This window comes from Pinus tabuliformis, chromosome 5_1 (assembly GCF_031772625.1).
Source record: "Pinus tabuliformis cultivar Carrire ecotype Pingquan chromosome 5_1, CPIR1, whole genome shotgun sequence".
NCBI lineage: Eukaryota > Viridiplantae > Streptophyta > Pinopsida > Pinales > Pinaceae > Pinus > Pinus tabuliformis.
In genome coordinates, this window is record NC_142305.1 from 100,666,960 (window position 1) to 100,679,057 (window position 12,098).

Here is a 12,098-nt window from a genome sequence, read left to right on the forward strand (position 1 = left end):
TGACCGAGGCTATGGTCCATCAACATTGCTCATATGAAATGGTGATGGTCATTATTCTTCATTATAAATCATTATTGGTGACAGATTTGAATGTCACTACAACACCTATACTTTTGGTAATGCCACCTTTGGTGACGTTCAGTTTTTTGTGACAAAGGCTATGGTCTGTCACCATTGCTCATATGAAATGGTGATGGTCGCTATCCATCATTATAAATCATTGTTAGTGATGGACTTTGAATGTCACTACAACACCTATACTTTTGGCAACGCCACCTTTGGTGACATTCAATTTTTTGTGACGAAGGCTCCTTTGACCGTCACCAATGAGCTTATGGTGACATTTTTTGCCCCTCACCAATGTCCTTTCTTCTTGTAGTGCCTAGTGCTCCCTTATGTTTTTCTGGCACTCCATAACACTCCTTAGCACGCATTGGCACACTGTAGAGTCCAATAACTGCTTTACTTGACACCATTTTTGTCCATGTTACTTCCTTTTTCCTATCGTTATCATCCAGATAAATGCAATAAATATAAGTTTTTGTTAAGGTAAGCATTCATATGTCCTCTTTTTCATATTTTGTCAATATGCCTTATTGTTTCATTAAAGTTTACATGCAACTACATAATTGACCTGATTATGCAACTAATCCACAGATCCGCAACTACTTCCATTGTTGACAAGGTTCTAGTGTGCCAGCTCAGAAACGGAGAATATGGGTAGATAGGGAATGATCCTCTCATGGATTTCTTCCTATTTACTCGAGTGAATCCATCAATATATTCTCACTACAACATGGTCAACCATGATAGTCAACCGCAAGATAACGTGTTGGAATAAAGTCTGAGTTTCAAGAGACATTATCAATTTGCTTTTTCAATAGAAAATTGACGAATAAGCGATATGATTTGGTTTTGATAAGGATTGTAGAGAAGACTTGTAGGCTTGAATTTCTCATGTTGTTAATTAAAAACTCTATAAAAACAATGACAGCTCTGTGTTAAGGGTGCTCCACTCTATGTAATTTTGAAGCATCCTATTGAAACTCTTTTCCAATTAATGCAAAGATCTTGGTTCATACATTTTATGTGTTGTTGATTAAAGCTACTAACTACCTCGTGGAGGGCCCCTGAGTGTAAATCAGGTATTTGATTTACTGCAATTAGATTTTCTTTTATTTCATAGATTTAATTTATGGATGCTCTGTTTTTATATTTTTAGGATGCAATTCAATGGAGTTCGCGACTAGGTTCACTTGATTGATCTCTGTATTAGTAATCTCGTTTGCTTTATACCTATCATAACTCAATAATATCTTTTTCTTTACATCTAGCATAACTCAATTATCTCGTTTGCTTTATACCCAGTATAACTCAGTCATGTCATTTCATTCACAGTTTAGTTATTTCATAGCTTAGTAATCTTGTTTCTTCTTTAATTTTGCATTGAATGAAGTTGCAATAGATAAGAGTGACAGTCTTTCTCAACATCTGAACTCAAGCACATTTCACCTTTTAAGTTGATAAAATAGGATCTCCTTTATATCATTTCATGCTTTCGTAATTAGCTTTGTTTAGCTTCAGCATAAAAATCCAAAAACAATTAATAAGTTGAAAAGTAGATTAACTTAATAAAACCTAAACAATTTCAATTGGAAGACATGAAGTGCTTTATGTATCTTTGATGGAGGTATTTGGAACATTAATAGTTTGGAAAATTTAGATAATATTTCCATGGAAAATTATCATTTTCCCACCAGGTGAATGTACAACACACATTTGAAACCTTGCATTTTAAATATGTATTACATAAAATAAAATAAAAAATTGCCACAAAACATCAAAATGATATATATATATATATCAATTGTCAAAGTATTTTTAAATTTGTGAAGTATAGAGTGAGAGAGAGTGGGAGGGAAAGGTAAGAGAGAGAAAGAGGGACACGAAGATGGAGAGACAGAGAGGAGTAGAGAGTCTTCGAGAAAGAGAGGGAGCTCGAGAGATGGAGTTGGAGGAAAATATAGGGAAGGAAGAATTTCAAGAAATATAGAGAGAGAAAGAGAGTGAGTGAGTGAGTGACGTGGGGGAGAGACATAGGGAGGTGGGAGAGAAAGGAAGAGAGAGATGACTTGAGAGGGAGGGAGAGAGATTGATGGAATTGGAGGGGGAGAGAGAGGGAGGTAAGAAGAAAGACATATAGAGAGAGAAAGGTGGAGAGAGAGAGAGGGAGTGGCAAGGGAGATGGAGAGAGAGAGAGAATGACAAGGGGGGTTGAGAGAGAGGGAGAGAGGAGAGTAGGAGGGAAGAGAGATAGAAGGTGAGGCAGAGGGAGAGAAGGGTAATAGAGATAAAAGGAGAGACAAGGGAGAGAAGGGGAAGAGAGGAGGGACAGCGGGAGAGGGAGGGAGATATAGATAGATATGGAGAAACAATGTGTATGTTTGTGGGGTGATATAGAGATATGAAGAAGGAGAGACAAAAGGAGATAGAGATATATATGGAAGGGGGAGAGAGGGAAGAAGAGAAATTTCCGTCATATTTGAGTATTTAAAAATTGAATAAAACTTAAATTTCCATCATAAGGAATTGATTGAAACACTTGGATAACTACTTGTAAATTTAGGAAAGTTGATAACATTATATAAGATTATAGAATATGAAGCATGATTAGAATTATTTCCATGTTCAATATTAAATTGATACATGATATATTTTAGTTTATTTTAAGTATAAAGGTGACTAACATCATAAATTTTAAGATTGTACTTGTTTTCTTAGTTTGTGAAACTAGAAATCAAAATTGAACATAAACAATATTAATACAAATCCATAAATTGAAATAGTGAATACATATCAATAAACTATCCATATGAAAATATATAAAAATTACAAATATCACATGAACATCCATAAACTGAAATAATAAGTATCCATAAACTAAAATAATGTCGATGATGTACATCCATAAACTTTCCATGTATGAAAATATACAAATTTTGTATCACACATGTGAATATGCCCTATGAAATTATCCTGAAAATATACAAACTATGACACTCTAAGTACCATCAAAACTCCTATGTGGGTCCTGTCGCACAAGGTAAGTGTCCATAAGATGGTACTGGAATATAACACATTCAAATTTAAACTAATTAGATTGTTATTAGTATAAAATAAACAATATGTAAATAAATTATATTGAGCCACATTTTTAATTACATATATACATGAATCTACTAACCTCAGTCGAGTCCAAATGCAAGTCCGATAGGATGGGGGTATGATCATGAATATAGGTCTAATTCTCCCCTACCAGTGGCTCAATGAATGGGGCCTGCATCGATGGACTTGCATCATCAATGCCTCTAAACCCAACATCCCACTCATGTCTCCACATAACAGTGGCATCAATGACACTCTACATATGGGCTTGTGTAGATAATGACAATGACAAATTATAATTAGTCTACAAATTAATTAGCATATTTATGTAACTTGAAAAAAGAAAATGTTGAAATATAGGAATAAATAAGTTTACCTCAACTATTGGTCCATGTGGTTGTACATAGTGACACTCCTCCACATTAGTGAACATATAAGGTGGAGGTGGAGGTGGAGGAGAATCCATGGAAATGTGCTCTAGTCGAGGATGCCCTGAATGATCAACCACCCCTTTGGATGACCTTCTAAGCTCAACCATGTAGTTGGGATGTATCTACATGTTATCATGAACTTATTAATATAAATTATGCAATCTAATACAAACTAGAAATTTTAATATAAATAATTATGCATAATTTGACAATAAGATTCAAATTTTTTGTATATATTGTTGGCATTATGATTCAGGTGTTGTCCTTGATGGCAACCCATTCAGGTGGTAGATCACTATTCTTGATGATCAACTCTCTATTTTTAAGAAGGACGCAGGCAATCTGTTCAGAAAGTGCGACCCCGCAGGTATACCATGCAGAACCCGCGTCCAGGGACGCAGGCCAGCCGTTCAGGGGGTGCGTCCACCCAGTGCACACATTTCAAGACAGAGAAAAGCACGTGGGGGTTTCTTGTGTGGTATCTAGCCGACGGTTTTGTGTTTCTATGGTGTCGGCTCGTGGTATTGTTCCATGTTTTGGGGAGGAGCTTGCCTATATAAAGCAAAGGAGTTCATTTGGATTAAGCATGGTCTTTGGTTGAATATCTTTTGGTGAGATCTAGTCCAGATCTATGAGGGCGAATCTTCTAATGGACTGTGGTCTCTATGGCGCATGATCAGATCTGCAGATCTGAATGTTTGGGCTAGTTCTGAAGTCTTCATATCTTTTATATCTGAAGGGACGCAGGTTCAGTGAAGGGCAAGTGCGCCGAGACGCAGTACAGTAAGGGCTCAGGTGCGTCTCTGAAGCGAAAGACACGGCATGATAGTATTGTTGGGTGCGCCGGTACGCAGAGCAGTTTAAAGGAACAGTGCGTCGGCACGCAGAGCAGCAGAAGGTAAACTGCGTCCAGTCGCAGGCCACAGAAAGAAAAATTGCGTCCCTGTCTTAAGATGATCTGTTGACTGTATTTTTCTGTTCATAAGGTGTTCTGGGTTAGTTCTGTGATTACTGATCTGATAACTGTAGTGGACTGTAACTGTTGTATGCTTGTTGATCATTTGATTCTTCATGAAAAGAAGTAGGGGGTTGTAGCTCCCTTCCAGGAGAGACTGGAAAACGAGAGAGAGTTGTAGCTCTCTGCAGGTTGCAGCCTGCGTATTGGTAAAGGACTGCACCAGTACAAAATCATTGTAAAAGAATTTCTAAATTGAAAGAAGATAGAGACATATTGCAGCAGGTGGTTTTCTCCCACATTGGGTTTCCACCTTACATCTTGTGTTCTTTGGTGTGACTGTCTATTTTCTTTGTTCATGCTCATTATTTTATGGTACTGATATGCAAGAATAATTCAAAAGATCAAATAAGGAAGATTTGTTAAATTGCTAGATAATACTGATTCACCCCCCCCCTCTCAGTATTATTTCCAACAATTGGTATCAGAGCAGGTCCTTCAGAAAAGCTTGATCGCTTGAAGGTAGATCGTTCATCATGAGCAACTACGAGAGAGAAGCATCAATCAGGCCACCGGTTTTTGATGGGACAAACTTCAATTATTGGAAGGTAAGAGTTACTGCATATCTTCAATCTCTTAGTACAGAAGTTTGGGACATTGTAGAAACAGGCTATGCTTTTCCTTCAGCTACTCCTACAGATCCAGCTGAGAAAAAGAAGTATGAAACAAATGCAAAAGCAGTCAGTACTCTATTAGGAAGTATATCCCAAACAGAATTCATGAAGGTAATGCACTTCAAATCAGCAAAAGAAATATGGGACAAAATGATCACGAGCTATGAAGGAGATGAACAGGTAAAACAAGCTAAACTTCAAACTCTCAGGATTCAATATGAGACTCTCAAGATGTATAATGATGAAAGTGTGGCTAATTATTTTCTTCGGGTAGATGAGATTGTTAATTGTATGAAAAATTTGGGTGAAGAAATAAAAGAGTCTATAGTAGTTCAAAAGATTCTAAGATCATTATCTCCCAAGTTTGAATCTAAAGTATCTGCAATAGAAGAAAAAGAAAATCTCCGTGTTCTCACTATGTCTCAGCTACATGGAATTCTAACTGCTTATGAAATGAGAAAGGGAGGTCCATCAGACAGAAGGGAGGCTGCTTTTAAGGCATCAGGCAAAGAAGATCACTATGAAGCAAGCCATGTTCCAGAAGAAGAGGAAGAAGAATCAAATTTTGTCAGAAATCTTCAAAGGGGTTCTGGAAGGTTCAGAGGTAAGCTACCTTTCAAATGCTTTGCTTGTGGAAGAGTAGGTCATTATGCTGCGAAATGTCCTTATAAGGATAAGGAAAGGAACCAGCTAGATGGAACAAGAAACAAAGTGCAAATAAGAAAAGCTACTACACCCATGAAGATAGTGATGGCTTATCAAACAGTGATGAAGATGAACAAGGTAATAAATATAGGTTGTTAATGGCATTTGAAGATGATGATTATGAGGATGCTGTAGATGTGGATAACCTTTATGATGAAATTACTAGACTCAAGAGATGTATAGAAGAAAAGAACATGATCATTGATACTCTACAATTTCAAATTGATGAAAAGGAAAAACATCTTGAAAAATTAGAAGGTGAAATTGTTGGTCTTAGAAAAGAAATTGAGAAAACAAAAGCTATTAATCTCAAGTTTGTCAAAGGATCTGAAACTTTGGATGAGATTATCAGTGTGCAGCGGTCTCCACTAAATAAGACAGGTCTGGGCTATAATGGAGAAACTTCTCAAGCATCCACTTCAAAAAGTTATCTTGATGCAGCAAGAAGAAATGAGCAAAAGCACAATGAAGATCATCAGGTAAAGCAGGGACAAACTTCAAACAGAAACTATCAGGGGCAATCCAGCTTAAGGGTGAACAAAAGCCACAACCAGCCACAGGTAAAATCTTCCCAGTTTGGTTCAAGAATAGATGAAAATAGAAATTACAATCAGTTGGCTGGTAGATTCAATAACCGCAGAAGCTTCTTCAATGGACAATGCTTTTCTTGCCATAACTTTGGTCACAAAGCAGCTCAATGTGTTGCGTATAAAACAATCATGACTAGGGAAGCTCAAAAACAAAGAAGTATGACAGGGATTACAAAAAGGACCTATAACAACTTTTCGGCTCTTGAAAATGAAGTTGAATGTTCTATTTGCAATAATTTTGGTCATGAAGACTTTGAATGCAGAAGCAGGTTTCAGGAAAGAAAGGAACAAGAGCGGAAAAAGGAACAAGCCTCAGGCACCAAAACATGGAGAATAAAGGAACCTCAAACAGAAAGATGTGGGATAGCATTTTATGCAGAAGGACAAGAAAATCTATGGTACATTGACAGTGGATGTTCGAAGCATATGACAGGTGATAAAGAAAAACTTGAGTCTTATTCTATTTTAGAAAAGGGAAAGAAAGTCTCTTTTGGAAATGATACTCCTGCAACTATAAAAGGAAAAGGTATTGCTCCTTTAAAAGAAGATGTTAAGGCTGGAAATGTTTTGTATGTTGATGGATTAAAGCATAATCTACTAAGTGTCAGCCAGATGTGTGATCAAAGAACCGAGGTTATATTCAGATCAAATGGATGTCTTGTTCGTGATCTTGATACAGGTAAAACAGTTCTCAAAGGGAAAAGAACTCCAAATAATCTATACATATTTGAAGAAGGACAACAACAATGCTATCTAAGCAAGGATGAAGAGCACTGGTTATGGCATCGAAGGTTGGGACATCTAAGCTTCTCACAAATAAGGAAAGCATGCAAATATCAGGCAGTTCGCGATCTTCCAGATATCAAAATTCCTGACAACACCATATGCAGATCATGTCAGTTTGGAAAACAAACCAGGACTAACTTTCCAGAGAAAGAAGGATCAGCTAGCATGCCTCTTGAGCTAGTACATACAGATGTATGTGGACCATTCAGGAAAAGAACACCTAGAGGAGAGGAATACTTGATATTATTTATTGACGATTTCTCCAGGTTTGTTTGGTTAGGACTTATGAAGCACAAAGATGAAGCATTCGAAAAATTCAAATCCTTCAAAGCCTTGGTTGAAAATGAATCAGGTCACAAAATTAAGTGCCTCAGATCCGACAGAGGTGGGGAATTTACTTCAAATGAATTTTTCGATTTCTGTGATGAACATGGGATAAGGAGAGAATTCTCTACAGCTAGAACTCCTCAGCAAAATGGAGTTGTTGAAAGAATGAACAGAACAATCCAACAAATGGCTCGTGCTATGCTTGATGAATCAGGAACTCCCGCAACTTTCTGGGGTGAAGCTGCACATGCTGCGGTTATTATTCTCAACAAGACAAATGTCCGGGTGAACAGCACTCAAACTCCTCATGAGCTCTGGAGTGGTAAAACTCCTTCGGTAAAGCACTTCAAAATCTTTGGGAGCAAATGCTATATCAAGAATACTGAGGAGCAGCTTGGCAAACTTGATCCTAGAGCAGATGAAGGCATTCTTCTTGGCTATTCTCCACATAGCAAAGCATACAAATGCTACAATAAAAGACTTGGCAGAATTGTTGACAGCATTGATGTAGTGGTTGATGAGAAGGGATACATTCCTAGGCAAATACATCGTGAAGACATCGAAGAAGATGAAAGCTACCCTCAAAGACAGAATAATGAAGAAGAAGAACCTCAAGAAGAACCTCACGAAGACGCAGAAGAACGAACAAGAATAGAAGAAAAGACTCCATCCAGATATGTTCAGAAGAACCATCCAGAATCTCAGATCATGGGACAGAAAGAAGCAGGTATACAAACTAGAAGAACAGTTGCAGAAGCTTCAAGCTATTTGGCATTACTCTCCTCTACTGAACCACAAAATGTGAAAGAGGCATGCAAAGATGAATGTTGGGTGAAAGCAATGGATGAAGAACTTGAGCAAATCGAAAAGAACAACACTTGGGAGCTGGTTCCTAGACCAAAGGATAAGAATGTTATTGGAACAAAATGGGTCTTCAAAAATAAATTGAATGAAAATGGAGAAGTAATTAGAAACAAAGCCAGACTTGTTTGTAAAGGGTATGCGCAGCAAGAAGGAATAGACTTTGAAGAAACTTTTGCTCCTGTTGCAAGACTTGAGGCCATCCGAATGTTCCTTGCTCTCTCAAGTTTTCAGAACTTCAAAGTATTTCAAATGGACGTGAAATCAGCCTTTCTGAATGGAGACTTGGAAGAAGAAGTGTACATTGAACAGCCAGATGGGTTCATTCTTGGAAATGATCCAAATCTTGTATGCCGATTGAAAAAGGCTCTCTATGGTCTCAAACAAGCTCCAAGGGCTTGGTACTACCGGTTGGACAAATATCTTCATCAACAAGGTTTTTCAAAAGGTTCAGCAGATAGCAATCTGTATATAAAAGTTGAAAATGACAAATTGCTAATACTTGTTGTGTATGTAGATGACATTATTTTTGGCAGCAATGAAGAAGCTATGAGTCAAAGCTTTGCCTCGGTCATGCAGAAAGAATTTGAAATGTCCTTGCTAGGAGAACTGACATACTTCCTTGGTTTGCAAATCCAACAAAAGGAAGGAGGAATCCTTTTATCTCAAACCAAGTATCTCAAGCAGATTTTGAAGAAATATGGCATGGAAGATGCAAAACCAGTATGTACACCCATGGTCACAGGATGTAGTCTCAGTGCAAATGATGAATCTGCAGCAGTACATCAACCAACCTACAGATCTATGATTGGAAGTTTACTATATTTGACAGGTACCCGACCGGACATCATGCATGCAGTTGGAATAGTTGGAAGATTTCAGGCAAATCCGAAGGAGACTCATCTTCAGGCAGTGAAGAGAATTTTCAAATATCTTCAAGGGACTCAAAATTATGGCTTATGGTATCCTAGAGATACAGATCTCACTCTTCATGCTTATACAGATGCAGATTGGGCCGGAAGCGTGGATGACAGGAAAAGCACAAGTGGTGGTGCGTTCTTTATGGGTTCCAGACTGGTATCTTGGTTCAGCAAGAAACAGAGTTCAATTGCCTTGTCTACAGCTGAAGCGGAATATGTTGCTGCTGCATCTTGTTGCACCCAACTCCTTTGGATGATGCAGACTTTGCAGGATTATCAAATCACTTGTACACCTCCAATCCCTATCTTATGTGACAACACAAGTGCAATCAGCATCTCAAAGAATCCGGTTATGCATTCAAAAACCAAGCACATACCAATCAAGTACCATTTTCTCCGGGAACAAGTACTTGAACAGAAGGTCAAGTTGGAGTATGTTCCTTCTAAGGAACAAGTTGCTGATATTTTCACCAAACCGTTGCCAAGGGACACTTTTGAATACCTCAGGCAAAAGCTGGGGGTTGTTGATGCATCATCTTATTGTTGAACATCTTCTTATTGGTGATATAGGCTCAGGGGGAGCACATAATGCATTGTTGGCATTATGGAGAAGGAGATCTTGGAAATAGCTGCAATATGTCTCTATCTCTTTCATGGTGGATTTCTGGTTATTCGTTGCAGATCTGGAGGAGCATGAGCGTAGGGGGAGCATACCCTTTGCCCTTGATGTCAAAGGGGGAGAATGAAGCTGAAGATCATGAGGTTGCCATCAAGTCCAAAGGGGGAGATTGTTGGCATTATGATTCAGGTGTTGTCCTTGATGGCAACCCATTCAGGTGGTAGATCACTATTCTTGATGATCAACTCTCTATTTTTAAGAAGGACGCAGGCAATCTGTTCAGAAAGTGCGACCCCGCAGGTATACCATGCAGAACCCGCGTCCAGGGACGCAGGCCAGCCGTTCAGGGGGTGCGTCCACCCAGTGCACACATTTCAAGACAGAGAAAAGCACGTGGGGGTTTCTTGTGTGGTATCTAGCCGACGGTTTTGTGTTTCTATGGTGTCGGCTCGTGGTATTGTTCCATGTTTTGGGGAGGAGCTTGCCTATATAAAGCAAAGGAGTTCATTTGGATTAAGCATGGTCTTTGGTTGAATATCTTTTGGTGAGATCTAGTCCAGATCTATGAGGGCGAATCTTCTAATGGACTGTGATCTCTATGGCGCATGATCAGATCTGCAGATCTGAATGTTTGGGCTAGTTCTGAAGTCTTCATATCTTTTATATCTGAAGGGACGCAGGTTCAGTGAAGGGCAAGTGCGCCGAGACGCAGTACAGTAAGGGCTCAGGTGCGTCTCTGAAGCGAAAGACGCGGCGCGATAGTATTGTTGGGTGCGCCGGTACGCAGAGCAGTTTAAAGGAACAGTGCGTCGGCACGCAGAGCAGCAGAAGGTAAACTGCGTCCAGTCGCAGGCCACAGAAAGAAAAATTGCGTCCCTGTCTTAAGATGATCTGTTGACTGTATTTTTCTGTTCATAAGGTGTTCTGGGTTAGTTCTGTGATTACTGATCTGATAACTGTAGTGGACTGTAACTGTTGTATGCTTGTTGATCATTTGATTCTTCATGAAAAGAAGTAGGGGGTTGTAGCTCCCTTCCAGGAGAGACTAGAAAACGAGAGAGAGTTGTAGCTCTCTGCAGGTTGCAGCCTACGTACTGGTAAAGGACTGCACCAGTACAAAATCATTGTAAAAGAATTTCTAAATTGAAAGAAGATAGAGACATATTGCAGCAGGTGGTTTTCTCCCACATTGGGTTTCCACCTTACATCTTGTGTTCTTTGGTGTGACTATCTATTTTCTTTGTTCATGCTCATTATTTTATGGTACTGATATGCAAGAATAATTCAAAAGATCAAATAAGGAAGATTTGTTAAATTGCTAGATAATACTGATTCACCCCCCCCCTCTCAGTATTATTTCCAACATATATATGTACCTGGTCTATGTCACACAGGCCATACACCCTCCAAGTCTCATGAATGACATCATGATACATACATGTAAGTGTCAAAATTTGATCGAATGGTAAACTCATGAAACATGCATCATCATATAAGGGCGTTGGTCGGTCACAAGGCAGTAGTGGTGGTCTCCTAATCTCTCCATGCAATGAAACACGCACACTAGACAATGAAGCTTACGTGTTGTCTGCAATAGTCTCCCACGTCTCACCATCTAGCTGTGACAACTCTAGCTCTCCAAGTAGTACCGAGATCCGAGACGGTAGTGGCAAGAATATCAAACGTGGTGGTACATGCCTAGGGCCCCTACGATCCCCCTCGCGCTCATAGATACGTCCCATGTTGATACCATAAAAATGAGATTCAATATTAGTGTAATCCAGGCTCATATGTAACACAAACTTTGCATATAAATGCTTAGAAAAATAAATGGTGACCTGGTCATGGTTGGGGAACTTGCCCCAAGCTCCTATGAATCTATCATACATAAAAGGGGCTTCATGAACATCACAAAAATATTTCAGTGGGATCAGACCTTTACATCTAGCAAGGATATTCGAAGGGATGTTGAACAACTCCCCATGAACATCAATGTCCTTGGTGGCCTCTTGCACCACCTCCCAAGAATCTGGGCCTCTAACCTCATGCCTCCTAACCCTATGTA